The sequence below is a fragment of the Equus przewalskii genome, chromosome 20, assembly GCF_037783145.1.
Source record: "Equus przewalskii isolate Varuska chromosome 20, EquPr2, whole genome shotgun sequence".
Classification (NCBI taxonomy): Eukaryota; Metazoa; Chordata; class Mammalia; order Perissodactyla; family Equidae; genus Equus; species Equus przewalskii.
Window position 1 is genome coordinate 18,684,339 of NC_091850.1, and position 18,366 is coordinate 18,702,704.

Sequence of the window (18,366 nt, forward strand, 5' to 3'; positions counted from 1 at the left end):
ACATACACTCCAGAGGGAGGGAGATAAAACCTACAAAAATTCAGGGACTCGCCATCATTTTAGGTGCCCAGTGGTCTGGGACATTTTGGGACATTCCCTTCAAAGTAAAAGATACATTATCGCTTGTTGGACCTCCCACCCCCAAGAAAGAAATACATACAATGTCTGGTAGGCTTCTTTACATTTTGGAGGTAGCAATTCCATTCCTACTAATATAGTGGGTGACACCAAAGACTGCCAAATTTGAGAGGAGTCCAGAGCAGGAAAAGACTCTGCATCAGTTTCAAGTTGCAGTGCAAACAGATCTAATGCATTGACCATATGATCTGTAAGACACTACGTTATTAGAAGTAGAGCTGGTAGGAAAAGACACTGTATGGAGTTTATGGAAAGTGGAAGAATCATAATGTAGACCTCTTCAGTTCTGGGACAAAGCCATTCCATCTGAAGCTTAAAATTATATACCTTTCAAAAAAAAAGCTTCAGGTGTGTTGTTGAGCCCTGGCAGGGACAGAGCACCTGACCATGGGACATCAGATAACCATGTTGTCAGAACTAGTTCCATGAGTCAAATCTACCTAACCCTAAAGTGGGTCCAACATCAATCAATCTTAAGATGGAAGTGATACCTCCAAGACAAAGCCCAAGGACCAGTAGAGGAAATGCAAGCACTGTAAGCTGGTAGCCCAGACCCTCATGTCATCTTCCACTGTTACACTTGTGCCTCTCTCAATTTACAGGTAGGGGGCAACCCTATATGACCAGGAAATGGAGGAGAAAAAAAGCCTAAACTTGTTTCATGGATAGATCATGTTAAGAATGTGAGCGTAAGCCAAAAATGGATTGTGGTGCACTGCACCCTCACTCAGGTGTGGCTTTGAAAGTCAATGGTAAAGGAAAATCTTCATAATAGACAGAGTTCAGGCTGTAGACCTGCTCATCCACCTTATATAAAAAGAGAAGTGGCCTGAGTTCAGCATATACCTAGTATACACAGACTTACTGGCAGTGCCAAATGATTTTATTCAGTCTTTAGGAATCCGGAAATGAGAAAGTTTCAGGCTAGTGACAAGTAGACCTATGGAGATGGATATAAAGTGTGAATATATTTGTATCTCACGTTAATATCCACCAAAGAGCATGTCTCACAGAAGATGCACTAAACTATCAGGTAATCAAAATGACTTGGCAGTAGACATCAGCCAGACTCTGTCATTGGCCACCCCAACGCTGTCATAATGGACGTATGAATGGAGTAGCCATGTTGGCAAGGATGGAGGCCATGCATGGACCCAACAACATGAACTCACAAGGCCAAACTAACTACTTCTGCTAGCAAAAAAGACCAATGCTGAATTCCCAATGGATTATTAGATGTATGGGTCTGGAACCTAGGAAAGAAGGGTAGGTTGGTGGTACACTTTTGGTACGTATTGGGATAGGATTAGTGTGTTATGGGCTATGATCAAGGGGAGAGAAGATGATAAAGCCCAGGGAGCAACAACAGTTAAAGAGTAGGCAAAGGAATAAAAAATTTAACAGAAGCCTGAGAATGAGCAGTTAGAAGAAAAATAAAGCAAGAGCCAAGAGAGGAGAGCTTCCTAAAGAAAGAAGTGAAAACAGGTTAAGTAAGATGCAGATTAGAAAATATCCATTGGTTTTAGCAACAAAAAGGACATTAAAAATTTTGGTTGGAGCAGTTTCAAAGGAAATGAAAGAACTAGAGCATGGGGGGAGTTGAAATGTGATTGGGAATTGAATAAAGGAATGAGCATGAGTTGAGTTTTAAAACATCATACTAGTGGGGAAAAAGAACAGATAAGTTGGTACAGAAGGGGGAAAGTAGTAAAGGTTTGAAATAGCAGCTATGAAAAATAAGACAGCCAACATATCCGCAAGTAAAGATCAAGCAGTGCCGAAGCCAAGCCAAACCCAAAGTCCACAAATTTGCATGGGCACCAATCAACTTGATTTATGTGCTTTTTCTCTGGTGGCACTTGGTTTCTAGGAGATGGGGGTCCAGAATGCACATGGTTGGATCAACCTAAGAATTGTTATACAGTTAAAGGTTTTTACAGTGGGTATAGTGGAAAAAATGGGGGTCAGAATGTTCAGGGTCCTGGCAAATGAGACTATAATGTGATTCACTATGGTAGAAAGAAAGAAAGGGAAGCCATGAAGAGGTGAGGGCTAGGAAGAAGAGGGAGGGTCCAGATGTCTAAGACCAAGAGCTCTGAAAGCTGGGAAGTGAACGAGATGGAGGGATGAGCGGTTATGCCCAGATGCTGATATACTGGAATTTATATTTTCATAGGCCATTCAGTTCCAGCTGATGGTAATGTCTACCTTGAGGCAACAGTATACAGTGAGTTAGAGCCTTTGATGGATCACCAGCCTGGGTCAACAGTGGTTGAAGTGCAATAAATTTAAAAACTGTTAGAAGTAAGGAAGTCAATAGAAGCTGAATAAGTCAACATAGATGCCGATGACACCCAGAATGATAATAGTAATTCAGCTTTGAACCACCAGCAGCTAAGGAAAAATGGGTGATCTATCAGGTTGTTTAGCTCTTATTAAAGAAAGTATCATATTGGTCTGAAGAGACGCTGAATTCTAGAAATAATGTATTTTGTAGATAACTTTAACTATGACTCACATGAAGCTGATGACATTGCTTGAAGAGCAACACCCAAGTTCTGTAATAGATCAGTACAGTACCACCATGCCCAGCAGCCAGGAATGCTCTGGTCTTTTTCTCTAACTAGTCAAAGTGCAAAATTGCCATTTTCCATAAGTCCCCAAAAGACAATAGTAGAGGTGTGCAGATGGGATGTCAATCATGTGACTCAGATGTCATCAAGAGCCTTCCTGCTGCTTGAACCTTTCAAATTCCATGGTCTTTGGGAATTCCAAGTCTTCTTTAGAGAGTCTGCTAATTCTGCAGGTGGTTTATCTTTCCTGGGTCTCCCCTAACTCAGATTTCTCACTCACCACCTTTATCCTACACCATTTTGACCCCAAAGTGAAATTCAGTCCTTTGTGTAGTTTTTGTTATTAAGATAGATGATCACAAAGAAATTACTCAAGTTAACCATTCTTTCTAAGGAGTTAAAACTTATAACTTATATAACGGGTGGAAAACCCTGAGAGAGAATATACGATGTCTTTCTGAGAGAACCAAGCCATGGCTTAAATAAAGTTTTACTTTGTCACCTCTAAAATTTCATGTTTTTAAATTCTAAACTTTAAAACTTTATCATGGTCATAATGATATCCAACTTTGTCAATATTTCCTTTAATCACTTCCTTCTCTGTAAGCAGAAATTTCGTACCTATCAGTTGAATTTTGTACCTATTGTTTTCCTATACATACATACATTTATGTATGTATTTTTATGTATACATGTATGTGTATATATATGTACACAGGTATATCATTTTGTTACTAAGAGGTCAATTTACATGCCAGCCACTTTCACTATTCTCCTGTATAGCCTGAATAAATGGGAAAGGGGCATTTGATGCTGAGGATGCTGTGTGTTGGAATAATACAAAATTGCTATAGGGGCAGGAGAACTTCACTACATAAAGTAATTGTAGCTATTATCCTTAGAGGAACTGGCAAGGGGCAAATGAATTGCTGTCACAACTTGAGTCTTCCAACTCTATAACAGGAATGATCTTCTTAGGGACTACACATTACAGTAATACTTGATACAGTTTGCAGCGTGGCACACTGTGCTTAGAGAATGGTAGAGCTCCCTCCTATGTATCAGGATGGATAAGAATATTGAGGATGCTATGATGAAGAGAAAATCCCATCTATTAGCCAAGTGCATATTACTTTTAACTCTTGCCGTGATCAGATTCCTCTCAAACTAATCAGTGGTACATGTATTAGCTTACATAAGTGGATACTATTTGGCAAATTATGAAACAGTTTATTATACTTTTCAAAAAGTCAGTAACACAACATCTGATTCTTTTTAACAAAATGTTTCTTCCCTTGAATATTTTCATTGCTTTTGTCTGTGGATTATAACCAGTTGTTATTTCCATTGAGTAACCCAACTTTACTAGTTTCTGGTTCTACATATCTGGAACCCAGTAGACTTAATTACATTTAATGATGACTTGTGTTAAGTAGCTGAACTTTGCCTTAGCTTGAAGCTGTGAGTTTCACCGTGCTTTGTTATACATTACTGGCTAATCAATCACTCAGCTGGCTACATATTGTACTGTAGGAGAGTTCGACTGTGTATTCATATGAAAAATAATGGAACTGGGTCCAGAAGAATACTCAATGGATTCTCAAATCATTAATTTTTGGATTAAGCCTTTATCTTGGCAACATGTGTACAAATAAACAAGCATGACTGAAATTAATTTATTACGTTCAAGAGACATCTGTAATTCTGCAGTTACTCGGCGAGAAAGAATTAAACAATTTCAGCTTTGACCATTTCCCTTCTTATTCTGGCTAAACAGACCTCGCCTTCCTAAATTACTCAGATCCTCTCTTCCAGCTGATAGGAAAACAAAGGACCTCATAAATGAGCCTTTGTATTTATAAATTTTAATACATACAAAAACACAAGGATGACATTAAAGTGTCATGAAAGACCCACTTAGAGACAAATTAAAGACTGATTCTTCTTGCTTCAAGTGGATCTTGAGCATCTGTATTGCAGTACACGCTATGTGAGAGAACAGGAATTGAGCTCATCTCCTAAGAGTTCTGAAATATGAAGGCTGGGGTACAAATCCCCTCTGAATATCTCATGGATCCAGGGGTGTTAAATTCAACAGGACTTTATTTCAGATTTTGCCCCCTATTTTAATTTCCTCTCCTTTAAGAAAAAAAGGAAAAAACTGTGACTAAAGAAAGATGAAAGATGCAGCCTCTGAAATTGTCATAGTGCCCTCTGTCTCACTGGGAACACTCTCACCAAGACTGCAAGGCTCACTGAGGGATGGGTTGGTGTCTTCTGACCCAGGAAAAGTAACCAAAGGCCAAACGGGATGAGAAATACGTCAGGATACACGATAGTTCTGCTCCAATAATCGACCAACTTAATGTTCAAGGGTATTTACTGTGGAGTCATAAAGAAGAGTCTTGAGATTTCTGCCAAGATCAGCAAACTTTTTAATCCCAAATGACTAACTGGGAAAATGTTTGTGGGTACCAATATGTGTTATTGGGAGGCCTACGTGAAGAAGGGAAAGGGAGAGAAGGAAGGAGACAAATCCAGGTTGTAGGAGAATAGAAGATGAGGGGAAGGGAGCCATTTAATAATAAGGATGGAAGGAAACAATCAGCAAATGAAAAGGCAACCTATGGAATGGGAGAAAATATTTGCCAACCATACATCCAATAAGGGGTTAATACCCCAAATGTGTAAGGAACTCATAGAACTCAATAGCAGAAAAACACATAAACTGATTAAAAAATAGGCAAAACACCTGAATAGACATTTTTCCAAAGAAAACATACAAATGGCCATCAGATGTATGAAAAGATGCTCCACATCACTAATCATCAGGGAAATGCAAATCGAAACCACAATGAGATATCACCTCACACGTCTTAGGATGACTATTATCGAAAAATCAAAAGATAGGTGCTAGTGAGAATGTGATGAAAAAGGAGCCATTATACACTGTTGATGGGAATGTAAATTGGTACAGCCATTATGGAAAACAGTATGGAGGTTCCTCAAAAAATCGAAAATAGAACTACTATATGATCCAGCAATCCTACTTCTGGGTATATATCCAAAAGAAATTAAATCAGTATCTCAAAGAGAGAGCTGCACTCCCATGTTCATTGCAGGTTTATTTACAATAGTCAAGATATGGAAAAAGCCAAGTGTCTGTCTATGGATGAATGGATAAAGAAAATGTGATACTATATATATATGGAATACCATTCAACCTTAAAGAAGAAGGAAATCCTGCCATTTGTGACAACATGGATGAACCTGGAGGACATTATACAAAGTGAAATAAACCAGACACAGAAAGACAAATACTGTATGATCTCACTTATATGTGAAATCTAAAAATGTCAACTAATAGTATAGAGAGTTGAATGGTGGTGACTATAGTTAATAATAATATACTGTATACTTGAAATTTTCTAAGAGAGTAGATCTCAAGTATTCTCACCACACACATACACACACAAAGGTAAATATGGGAGGTGATGGATATGTTAATTATCTTGATTGTGGAAATCATTTCACAATGTGTGCATATACCAAAACATCACATTGAACACCTTAAATATATGCAATTTTTCCTTGTCAATCATACCTCAATAAAGTTGGAAAAAAAATGATAGTGTTGTTGGAGATAGCACATGGCTTCAGCAGCCTCAGAGGGCCCAGGGACTGTAGGCCTGGTGTGGGGTTTTCATGCTGGGGAGTCACTGTCATTCACTTACTCTGGTTGGGGTTTGGGGGGTATGGAGAATGGAAATACATTTTTTTTCTTTCTACACAAGAACATTTTTTTCTACTTGGTATCATTTGAGGATTTTATGGAAGTAAATTGAACGAAATAGGTTCCATTTATTGAATACCTACTACATACTTACTCTTACAACAACATCATAAGGCGTCTTATCTGGATTTTATAGATGAGGAAACTAAATCTCCCAGGAGTCAATATATTAAGGGGTTTGCTCAAGTCATACACGTAACAGGAGGCAAGCTGGGCTTCAGTCTGGGTCTGGCTTCAAAGCCTGACTACCTTATACAGCTACCTCCAGAGTACCAACTTCCCCAACTGCAAATTTAAATCTCTGCTTTAGATATTTAATTGTTTAAGGAGATTACCTTTCTTGAAGTAAGATTTAATGCTTGATTATATGAAAATGTGAACTTCTTAATGTGGTTTCTATTCCATAGAATGTTATTTGCTAGATTCATTTAGGACTTGGATGACAACAAAATGATTTAGAAGCAGACATAGGGCCAGAAAACAAAGGCTCTGATGTCTGTTTAGCATTGTTTGGACAATCTCATGGTATGTTATTTTTGCTTTTATTTTATTTTAACTGATATTTAACTTACAGAGTTAAAAATATGAAATTATATTGACTTGTGGAGTTAAAAATAATTTATAACCCATCTTGTTCTAGAAAAGATTTCAGGTGACATGAACCATAGTTAGGTAAGTATTTCTATACTCCTTCATCTCTCCTGACTAGATGTCCAATCCTTGGGGCCAGAGACTGTCCTAGCCATCTTTATTTCCCCAGCAGTACACAGTAGTTCTTGATGTGGTAAGCAGCCAACATTTGTTGAATTCATTTCTGCTGAAATGGCTTGACAGATGGTGCACAAAGAAGAAGGCTTCTATAGAAAAGCACTGTTTTGACTGTCTCCCAAAAGAAATAGAATATTTTAGAATCAAAGCTAGATGGAATGATTCAAGTTTAATACTCTTTGTGGATTAGTAGATTAGTAGATGATGCTTTCAAATCTTTAAATATCAGTAATTCATGTTGAATGAAAAACATTTCTAGATTTTAAATCTATCACTTTGTAAATATTTTCCTGGGCCAGGAACAGGCACCACTGTACCCTTATATTGTAATAGATATTATCATTTCTGCCCTTTTATAAAGGATCAAAAGAAGCGGGTGCATTGAGGAGCAAGTGCATGGGCTGTTTTTATCTCTAGGTTCTGCGTTTATCTATCAACAGTTTTGTGGGTGGTGTTGGTTGCCTTCTGCCTGTATTCTTTTTACTTCTTATTTGTTGGCAGCTCTTGTTTATACTTTAAGAAAATAGAAAGAGTACTTCACAGACTGTGGTTTTACTTTATTCTTGTATTTTTTTTTTTGCTTGTACAATATGAGTGCTATAATTAAAATGGCAATTAAAATTCAATACTATATGATATATACTTAATGCTATATTATCTGTGACAGTGCAAGGCATATAGTAAAATATTAAGAAATAATGATGGATTAAGAGATTCATCTTCAGAACCATCCTCTGAGGCTCCAGTTCTGCAATTCACTTGCTGTTGACTTTGGACAAGTTATCACCCCTCCTGACTTCAGTTTTAGCATCTGAAAAGTGAAGAGATTAAAGCAAATGACACATAAGGACCACTGAAACTTTAGCATCCTATGATCAACTGCATGGTATAGATTAGTTCATTACCTCTGATTTTCTACTAGAAGAGTCAAGTTATTGGTATTTTTATGGAGTAGATGAGTTTAGAATACAGCTTTACCTTTTCTGCTTTTCTTAACCAGAGGCCAAATACAGTGTAAATTATAATAAGATATTTTTTGTAGTATCATAAATGTTCTTCCTTCTTCAATCACTTTCTGGCATATCATTTCACTCGTGGGGTAAAAGCTTTCAGATATATCACTACTCCCAATGATATTCAAGTTACCCTGAAAAAATTTTATTAAAATCTACTTTTAGGGTTCTTGGCTGAGTGGTTAAAGTTCCATGCACTCTGCTTTGGTGGCCTAGGTTTGCGGGTTTGGATCTCGGGCACGGACCTACTCCTCTCATCAGCTGTAGAGGTATCCCGCATTCAAAACAGAGGAACATTGGCACGGATGTTAGTTCAGGGCTAGTCTTCCTCAAGCAAAAAAAAGAGGAAGACTGGCAATGGATATTAGCTTAGGGCTAATCTTCCTCACCAAAAAACAAAACAAAACTATTTTTAGCCTCCTAAAAGTGCCCAATAAAGTGAAGAAATACCCAGTACCAACCCAATTTTAGATGAAATCATATACTAATCCAAACACAAGTTAACCTGGAAGAAATTAAACCACTTCACAGTGAACTTTTAGACAAAGCCTGTGAAAATGGTTGCTATTTTTCAGAAGGGTGTTGTGTGGGGAGGCAATCTGGCTACAAATTACACTATAAGACTTTGTGGGTCTGTAAATTATTTCTAAAAGATTATTGGTGACATTCTTCTGCCATAGAGAACAAATTTCCACCAAGAGAATTACCAGGGTTGATATCTGATATCAAGCAAGTTGAGATGAAAAGAAAAAAAAGGAGAATGGAAAATTTACTATAAATGCCAACAAAATACTCATCATTTCCCCCTTCTTTTTAAGATGAATAATTTAGACATGATTTATATTACTTTTTGTTTTGTAGTCTTCATTTTTCTGACTCTAGTGATATGTGATCAAAAATGTAATGTGTTCCAAAGATGGAGATGAATTGAAAAAGCCAGACAGGAATTTATTTTAATAGCTTTGACTACCCAGAGGATCAGAAAATCTACCTTGGGTTTCTAGAGATTCTGGGATAAACTTGGATTATGCTGCTAGCAATGGGTAGCTAACACTGTGTACACTACTAATATACACTGATATCTCTAGTGAGATATAGAAAAATCTCTAGACAGCCCCTCAGATAACTGCTTGCTCTAGAGCCCTCATTGTTGCTCCCCTCAATTAGCAATAAAAAGAAGTTGCTAATCATTGGCAGATGTCACTAGTCATCTCTATAAAATATGTTTTAAATCTGCTTGAGTATTTTATGGAAATCAATGTGTCCTGAGTTACTCCCTTTAATTCAAAGTCTAAGTACCCAAATTTGGAATTAGTGTTTAAGTATATGCTTATGTGTTAATATTTAGCTTTCTTTTAAAGAAAAATCTACAGATAGTTTAAATTAAAATGTCTCATGAGTGAATGAATGAATGACTGTTTCTATCTTTTTAAAAGGAGATCTGCTGTGGTCTTGTAGCCTGCTCCAATATTGCGTGCTGCTACAGAAAGAGAACAATGAATATTTGGAGATGTCATTGCCTTCCCTGGACAGCCTGACTTTTGGAGATTTTTATTCTCGAAGGTTGTATACAATTCTGGTAGTTTATCCCATGAGAGGGTTAAGGCCTTCGCAGTCTCCCAACAACAAACAAAGTAAAGACCAGTTTCTAAACTGTGGTCACGGAGAGATTTGCAACCACTCAGAGTCTGAAGGGCAGTTTGAACTGATTAGCAGTCTCTCCAGACTCTGAATCCAGCAGGCAGCCCATTCTGGCCCTGACTTGGGTGCTGATGGATCATTTTAGTGTGGGAAACACTGGGACATGACAGAGTAAATGGAGAAAGACGGGTACATAAGTTAGGTAGAGAGAGTCATAGACAGACAGAGATCACCAGAGATTATTTGTGTGATATTGATTAAATTCATTACAATGAAAAATAATTATTTTTAAAAACACTTTCTCCAGCCAATCTGTAGTTTCCGGTATTTAGTAGAAATAATAGGTGTCTGGGACTTTCCCTTGCCATCATTAGTGTCAGACACTAGGAGAATTTCACCTGAGTAAATTTGGCAGCCAGTCTGCAACAGGAATTCTGCTTGTCTCTACAGAAAACTGCCCAGGTTTGGTTGGTACCTGTAATACTGTCATCACATGGTACCTGACTTTTAAGCGTTGGTTTGAAGTAAGGCATGGCTTCCATTTGTAGTGATCTTATTGTGGCTACAGGAAACTCACGATCGAAGCTTATGTTGTGTGCATCTGCTTTGTATAAATGCTTTATTTCATTTGGAAAAAGTTCAAATGTTCAAGAGAGGCCACAATTTTTGACTATTATAGACAGACAAATGATGCTTTGGAACTTTAAGAGATAATAAGGAAGTGTTTAGTTTTTCAGGGATAATTGAGAAACGTCCCTCTTATTTACATAAGATGTGGTTATCTTAGAGGGCACACTTGGTTTGCTTTCTCTCTACTGTGAGCCAACATACACATCACTCTGATTTCCTGGAGTTTCTTCACTCCTCCTTCTGCCAAATTACATCCCAGCCTCCTTTCAAAACTATGCGTAAAATACACATCCTTCAGGGAGCTTTCAGGACTAACCTCACCAAGCTCCAGTCACTCTCACAATATTCCTGTTGGGTTTTACTTGTATTTTTCCAGATTCAATCATTCATTGATGGATTCATTTAACATACTTTCAACTCAATGCTAGGCAGAGCTCTAGGCACTTAAGATATATTAATGAACAATGTAAAGATTTCTTTCCTCAAGGAGCTTCTGTTTCAGTAAAGAGAATGTGATGGTTAATTTTATGTGTTACCTTTGCTAGGCCATGGCACCCAGATATTTGGTCAAAGACCAGTCTAAGATCTTGCTGTGAAGGTATCTTAAAGATGAGATTAACAGACATTGAATAAAGCAGATTACCCTCCATAATTTGAGTGGACCTATCCAATAGTTGGAGGGCTTAAGAGAAAAAGACTGAAGTCTCCTGAGGAAGCGGGAATTCTGACTTCAGACTTGAGCTGCAACATTAACTCTTCCCTGGGTCTCCTGGCTGCCAGCCTGCCCTGCAGAGTCAAACTTGCCAACCCCCACAATCACGTGAGCCAATCCTTAAAATCTCTCTCTCTATATATATGCACACATCCTATGGTTTTGTTTCTCTGGAGAACCCTGAATAACACATAGAGATATACAATAAACAATAAACATAAACAAGTGAGTAAATTATATGGTATGTTAGAAGATAATAAGTGTGAAAGAAAGAAATGAAAAATTCAAGCAGTGTAAGGGGGACTGGAAATGTTGAGGATGGGAACCAGGCTGTTTTATTAAACAGAGGAGGCCTCATTGAGAAGATGAGAGCTGAGAAAATACCTGAAGACGCTTGGAGAGTTAGTTAGCCAAGGGGCTTCTGGAGAAAAAGCACTTCAGGCAGAATGACCAGCTGGAGCAAAGGTCCTAAGGCAGGAGTGTGTCTGTCATGTTCAAGAAATGGCAAGGAAGCTGGTGTGGCTGGAATGGGAAGCACAAAGGGTTGAGTAGCAGGAGATGTGGGCTGAGCTGTAATAGGAAGCAAGATGCACGAGAGCCTTACAGGCCACTGTCAAGTGAGCCATTGTAGAGGGTTGAGCAAAACAGGGATGGGATTCTGACTTACGTTTTGAAAAAAGTTATTCCTATCTACTGTCCTGAGAATAGACGTTATAGAGGCCAAGGGTAGCAGCAGAGACATGTGCTGGGAAACTGTATCCATCAACTATTGCTGAGTAACAAACAGCCTCATATTCAAGTTGCTGAAAATGAGAACCCTTATTTAGCTCACACTTCCTTGGATTGGCAAATTAGGCTGGGCTCAAGGGGGCAGTTCTACTGGTTGTGTCTGCAGTCAGCTACAGGCCAGCTAGGAGGCAGTGCTTCAGGGAGCTGCCCTGGGCAAGGGGGGCAACGACCGGGCAGCATGCTTATTCACCTATCTTTCAGCAGGCTTTCAAGAGAATGAGCAGAGTGTACAAGGTCTCTTGAGGCATAGGCTCAGAGCTGACATGCCTTCAGTGGGAGCATATTATATTAGTTGAAGTAAGTCTGGGGGGTTTCAGATAGAAGGGTTAACGAATAGATTCTACATCTTGATGGGAGAAGCTACAAAGCCACATTACAAAGGGGTGTGATACAGCAAGGAAATAATTGCTGCATTTTTGCAAACAGTCTACCATAGATGCTATTTTGGTTGGCCAGGTGAGAGATGATTGTGTTTAAACCAGGGTAGTAGAATAGAGGTGGTCAGAGCCCATATATACTTTCAATGTTGAGGCAATGGGATTTCTTGATGGAAGGGTGTAGCGTGGAGAGGAGGCAAGGAGAGGAGGCAAGGATAAGCCTGAGGTTTTGGACCCGAATGACTAGAATGATGGAGTTGCCATACACAGAAATAGAGGAGACTGTGTGTGGAACAGATTTCTGAGAGAAGAGAGGGGATTTCATTCTGGCCATATTATTTCAAATGTCTGTTAGACATCTAAGGAGAAGTGTGAAAGAGGCAGTTTGATACCAAGACTAACGTTTGAGAGACAGGTTTGGGCTGCAGTCCTCAGCACATAGCTGATATTTAAGACCATGAGACTGAACACCATCACTTCAGGAATGACTAAAGATGAAAGGAAGGGACCAAGGATTGAGCCCCAGAACCATACACTAATGCTAATACTAATACCAACATGTAGTGTATTAGGAGTTCACTAAAAAGAGGAAGAACCCACAACAGAGGCTGAGGAGGGGCAGCCAGAGACATGGGGAAAAAACAGACCAAAAGAGTACGGTGTCCTAGAAGTCAAGAGAAGACAGTGAATTGAGGAGTAGAACGGGATTATGCCAAATGCTGCTGGCAGGTCACCTGAGATCATTGCCAGCCAGATCATTTGAGGATCTTCGCAAAAAATAAGCTTTGGGACTTTCTTATTATTTTTTCTATTGAGAAAATATTTCCACACTGGCTGTCGCAGGAGTGGCAGCAGTGTTAGTAAAATAGTAGGAATGGTAGTAGTAGTTGTACTCGTACTAGTAATAATGTAGTAGTAACAATAATAGTAGTAGCGTAGTAATAGTAGCAGTAGTACTGGAGTAGTAGTACAGAAGTAGTGATAGCAGCATCACCGTGGAGCAGGAGTAGAGGTGTAGTAGCAGTAGTGGCAGTAGCAGCAGCATCAGCGTGCTCCAGGCGGTGTCCCACATGCTTCATGTAGATGATCTTATTGAATCCTCATAGTAATCCTTTTTTTATGGACGAGCAAACTGAGGCACAGACAAGTTGACGACCTTTCCCAGAATCACACCTGGAGGAAGCGAGAGGTCCAGAATTCAAACCCAGACATGCTGATTCCACAGCCTTCCACTTCACCTCTCTGCTATGCGGACGCTCAGGAAGTAGGGACAATGGCCTCCTCAGTGCTGTGGTTGCAACAGATTACATTTTAGGCATCAGATTCCATCACCCTTTATTATGAAAGCCAGGCTCCTGGTCCTGTAACCATTCTTCTGGCATATCTTGTTCTTAGTTATTTACGTAATCATCTCCATTTCAATCTAACCAATTTGAAGCAGCTTAACAAATTATACAGCATAACCAGGTAAAGAGTAAGTGATGGGTTGGGCAGATACCTCGCATCCATCAGTCATTCTAATACCTGTCTTACGTGTGGTAGGGGAATGATAACTTTTCTTGTCTCAAAATTTCCTTGCCAACCAGACTCAGAAGGCACTATGCAAATTTTTGACGAACTCTTTCCTAATTTTCCATCGTTTTAATAGAAGGAAGGTAAATTTTCCATGCCACTTAAGTATAAACAGCATGTCAAACTTTTTGCACTGTATATAATCAAAATATCTTTGAATTATAAACACATAATTATGGATAGCACAAAGAATGAATAAAGTTTATTCCAATTCTAATTCAGACTTAGACAGAGTCACTTGTGTCTATTTCATGTTTCTCTAAGACAGATACTAACACACTTCCTATTCTTTCTAATAATATAAAATGCTTTAGCACTGTACAAAAATATGCCTTGGCCATAAATTATTTTAGTCATAGTGGCCATTTAAGTCCATTGTTGGAAGTGATCATTGGAGATGATGCGAGGGGCAGGGGCGGGGCGGTATCCCACTGGAGCTGTCTGCAGGCAGGTAGGCGAGCATCTATAAATTTGGTTCAGCGTTGGTCACCTATAGCACAGGGTGGTGGGCAAAGTGCGATTCTAAACCCACTCAAAGGCAAGAGACAAAAACTGAAACAAGCTCACACTCCCTTCAGCAAACTCTGCCCTCCTTGGGAGTGAATATATGTAGTCCAGCTCAAATTCAACATGCTTGAAATGGGACATGTTCTGAATTTTTATTTCTGCCCCCAGTCTCTCAGCTTTCTAATCCATTCCTCACACCACCACCAGATCAATCAAAAAGCCTCACTGTGTTGTTTTCCTTCTGAAAATCTTGAATGACTGTCTACTGCCTATAAGATCCATACAATCCTCCCAGGCTGGGCAGGTTGGCTAGCCGAGGCAACAGCCATTCCCAACACTTTTCTTCTTTGCCACCCCACTGTACAGGCTGGAAAGCAGATACTTTTTTTCTCTGCCTCTCTTTCAGCTGCAAGGGCCATTGAGTCATTTTTAGAAAATGAGATGTAAGACTACTGGGAATTCTGGGAAAGACTTTGCTTTTCCGATCAAAGAAACACATGTAGTGGTTATTATTCTCTCTCTATGTCCTGTCTTGAACATAGATAAGATGCCTGGAGCGTCTGCATCCATCTTGTGACCATGTGGAGATAAATATAAGGATAAAAAGTCCCTAAGGATGGCAGAGCAGAAGCAGAAAGATCCTGGTCCCTGAGAACTCTGTTGAGCTGCTGACACAACCCTGAAAGTTCCTGCTTCTGGATTTCTTGTTAAGAACAATAAATGTCTATATGTTTTAATCAGGTTTTCTGTTTCTTGCAGGTGACATTATTCCTAACTAATTCAGCCTGGCATTCAAACATCTACACTATCTGATTTGAAGCTATCCTTTCACACACATTACACATCTACCTTTTCTTGGCTACTTGATTCTTGTGTTTTAGAAAAATCTTTCTAGTTTCCATTTCCAGCACACCTGGCCTTTCCTGCTTCAGTGACTTAGTTTATGTTATTTCTTCCACATGGAATTCCTTTTTTGAATTCTTCCACCAAAACTCACCTCCCTTCTTTGTCCCTAGTCTTGCTATGTAGTCTTGGATGTCCAGCTTACCTGTCACCTCTTCCATGAAAACTTTCCTGATCTTTCTGGAGTTGATAGCTACCTTCTTTGAATTTATATGGAACTTAGCTCTGTGCAACAAAGATAACACCAAGCCCCAGAATATAATTATTTATGTACGTCTTCTATCTTCTAAATTGTAACCCTTGACCAATATTTGACTCATATGTCATTATTTTTCCTTGGAGAGGGATTGAATTTAGGTGTTCACTTTTTTTTTTCTAAATGAGTAGACGAATAAATAAAGGAAATGGCTTCTAAGCTTCTAAAATACACAGTAGGTTGGGAGCAACAGAATTGAGAAGTGGTGACATAGAGAGGACTCATAGAGAGAGTCAAAGAGCAGAGTATTCTCTCACCTTAAAGAGGCCATGAAAAGTTCTGTCAACTACAGGACAACCTAAATGGGGTTTTGGTCAATTGCAAGGAATGAAGCAACTCTTTGGTCTCAAGTCACATTTTGGCTGTTGGGTGCTTATGCTTTTGTGCATCGTGTCTGTGACATTTAATGAGAATTGGGCACATAATTCTATATATTCTACAAGGACAACTGGGCCCATAAAATATTCTAATTAAAAGTTGTATTCTTTGTGGTTTTATTCACATGTTTTCTTTGTAGTATAACCTAATATGCTTGCTTAGAAAAACACATTTCATTGTTTTTGAGTCATTTCCCCATCTTGAGTTTATTAAACTTGAATTAAAATCAATTATTCTAAAAACAAAGCTCTGTTTTCTACACTGGAACTTCAAAAACTTTTGAAACTAAATAAAGTTAAATTTCAACACATTAAGCAAATGTAAGTCTTAAAAATGCCATGTCTTGCCCATCTCAAATACAGACATTAATTACAGCAACATGGGGGTCATTTTTGACCCTTGGTCTTTTCCAGTCGAGGCTGTTTGATTAATGTGATGTTAAATGCCTAATATTAGGTAATGAATTAATTACTCATCCTGAGCCTAGCCCCTTCCCACCCACTTCTAGTGGCAAAGTGTGGTTGAGGATAAACAATTCCATGAGGGGAAATAAATATTCTTACACATATGTACAGACAGACATATCTATGGCCCGAAAGAGAGAAAGAGAAAGAGAGAAAGAAAAGAGCTTTGGGAGAAAATATTTCAAATATTTGCCTCTCTCTCCCCAACATGTTTTATAAATATGTATTACAGAGGAAAAAATGCTTAGCAAATAAGGAAAGCCCGCTCGCACTCCCTAAGGACCACTGTCACTATGAGATCTTGATGACAGCCAGCATTCTGAAGAAATACATCTAAATCATGGACTTTTTAAAAAAAGTTAAGAAATCCAGAAGAGTCACAGGTCCTGATTACAGATTCTGGCACAATCTCAGTAATAGTTTTTAGACATAATGTCCTCTCAGTTGTAAACCCACATATGGGTGCTTTACTGGCCAAGTTCAGAGCCAATTGCTTCATGCGAGCCTGGAACCCTATCTACTCCTTTCAGATCTTTCAACAGTTTTCAAACAGTCAGCCTTACTTCTTTCCAGAAAGCAACCACCCATTCTTTCAACTTCATGTCACTAACATTACTCACCACAGCCCAGGAATAGACAAGGGTAATCATGTTTTTTTAAATTTTGGAAAGAGCCCAAAGGTTCCAAATCTCTTCCAAAATTCTCTGAGTAGTTTCTTAGTCTATGACTATCGATATTCTCAGATGCTTTTGGAGGTTTCCTTACTTTGTTCATTCATTTATTCATTCACTTCTTCACTCAACAAATATTTATCAAGCACCCACTATGCGCCAGGCAGTGTTCTAGACTCTGGGGATATTTTGGAAGACAAAATCCTAGTGGAGTTTGCATTCTATTGGGAAGAGATGATTATAAACAAAAAACAAGAAACAATATACCAGGAAACGATAAGTGATATGAGAAAAATAAGCATAGTTATGCGGGAAAACAAAGCTGGGTGGGAGGGCTGCTGTTTGCATTGGGTGGTCAGTGAAGGCTGCTCTGACAGCGTGCCTGGAGCAGGAAGTGGAGGGGGGTGCACCATGCAGATATCTCAGAGAAGAGCCCTTCAGGCAGAGGAAACAGGAAGTGCAAAGGTCCTGAGTATGTTGATGGGTTCAGGGAATGGCTGGGGGCCAGCGAGGCTGGAGCAGAATGGGCCAGGTGCATGGGGTTGGAGGAAATGACATTAGATAAGAGAGAGCTGAGGCCAGATAAGACGTTGCCATCCATTTTAAGGGTTCTGGAAGTTACTCCAAGTGAGATGGGAAGCCATGGAAGAATTTTTAGCAGAGGAATGAAATAATCAGATTTAAGTCTTAAAAGGATCACTTTGCTGCTATGCTGAGAACAGACTATGGAGTCAAGTTCATAAGCAGGGAGACCCATTAGGAAGCTATTACAATAATTCAAATGCTAGCTGAGTTCCTGTTGTCGAAATTTATATATCCAGCCCTGTCTGGGTTAGATGTTTAACAAGATGCTCACCTCATGACCAGCTTCTGGGTGTAGCATTTTCTCAGAACTATTCATAACCTGCTCTGATCTCATTTCTGTATATGGACCAACGTGTCCCCCATCCACCTACAACCAAGTCAGCTTCTTTGACTCTATCTTAGGAGTAGAAGACATCTGGCTTTCTGGCTCTCAAAGATTCTTCCTCTGGGCTTCAAATGGTTTTGCAGGAACCTTGCATTTGTATCTTTCTCATCTTCCAAGGTGTCTCTGATACCTCTAGGTTTGAGAAATTCTCTTCCATCCCCTGGTCGATTTTTTGGTAACCTTCTTGGTCTTACCTGCAGCATATTCAGTT

The 18,366-nt window shown here is 39.1% G+C and overlaps 1 long non-coding RNA gene across 1 annotated transcript; it reads left to right on the forward strand.

The window, feature by feature from the left end:
• The first annotated feature begins 1,257 nt into the window (after nucleotides 1-1,257).
• On the forward strand, nucleotides 1,258-15,250 carry LOC139077819 (uncharacterized). The gene is made up of 3 exons (XR_011530339.1): nucleotides 1,258-1,426; nucleotides 9,722-9,848; nucleotides 15,056-15,250. It is a non-coding gene; the product is annotated as an uncharacterized lncRNA (long non-coding RNA).
• Nucleotides 15,251-18,366: the final 3,116 nt, after the last annotated feature.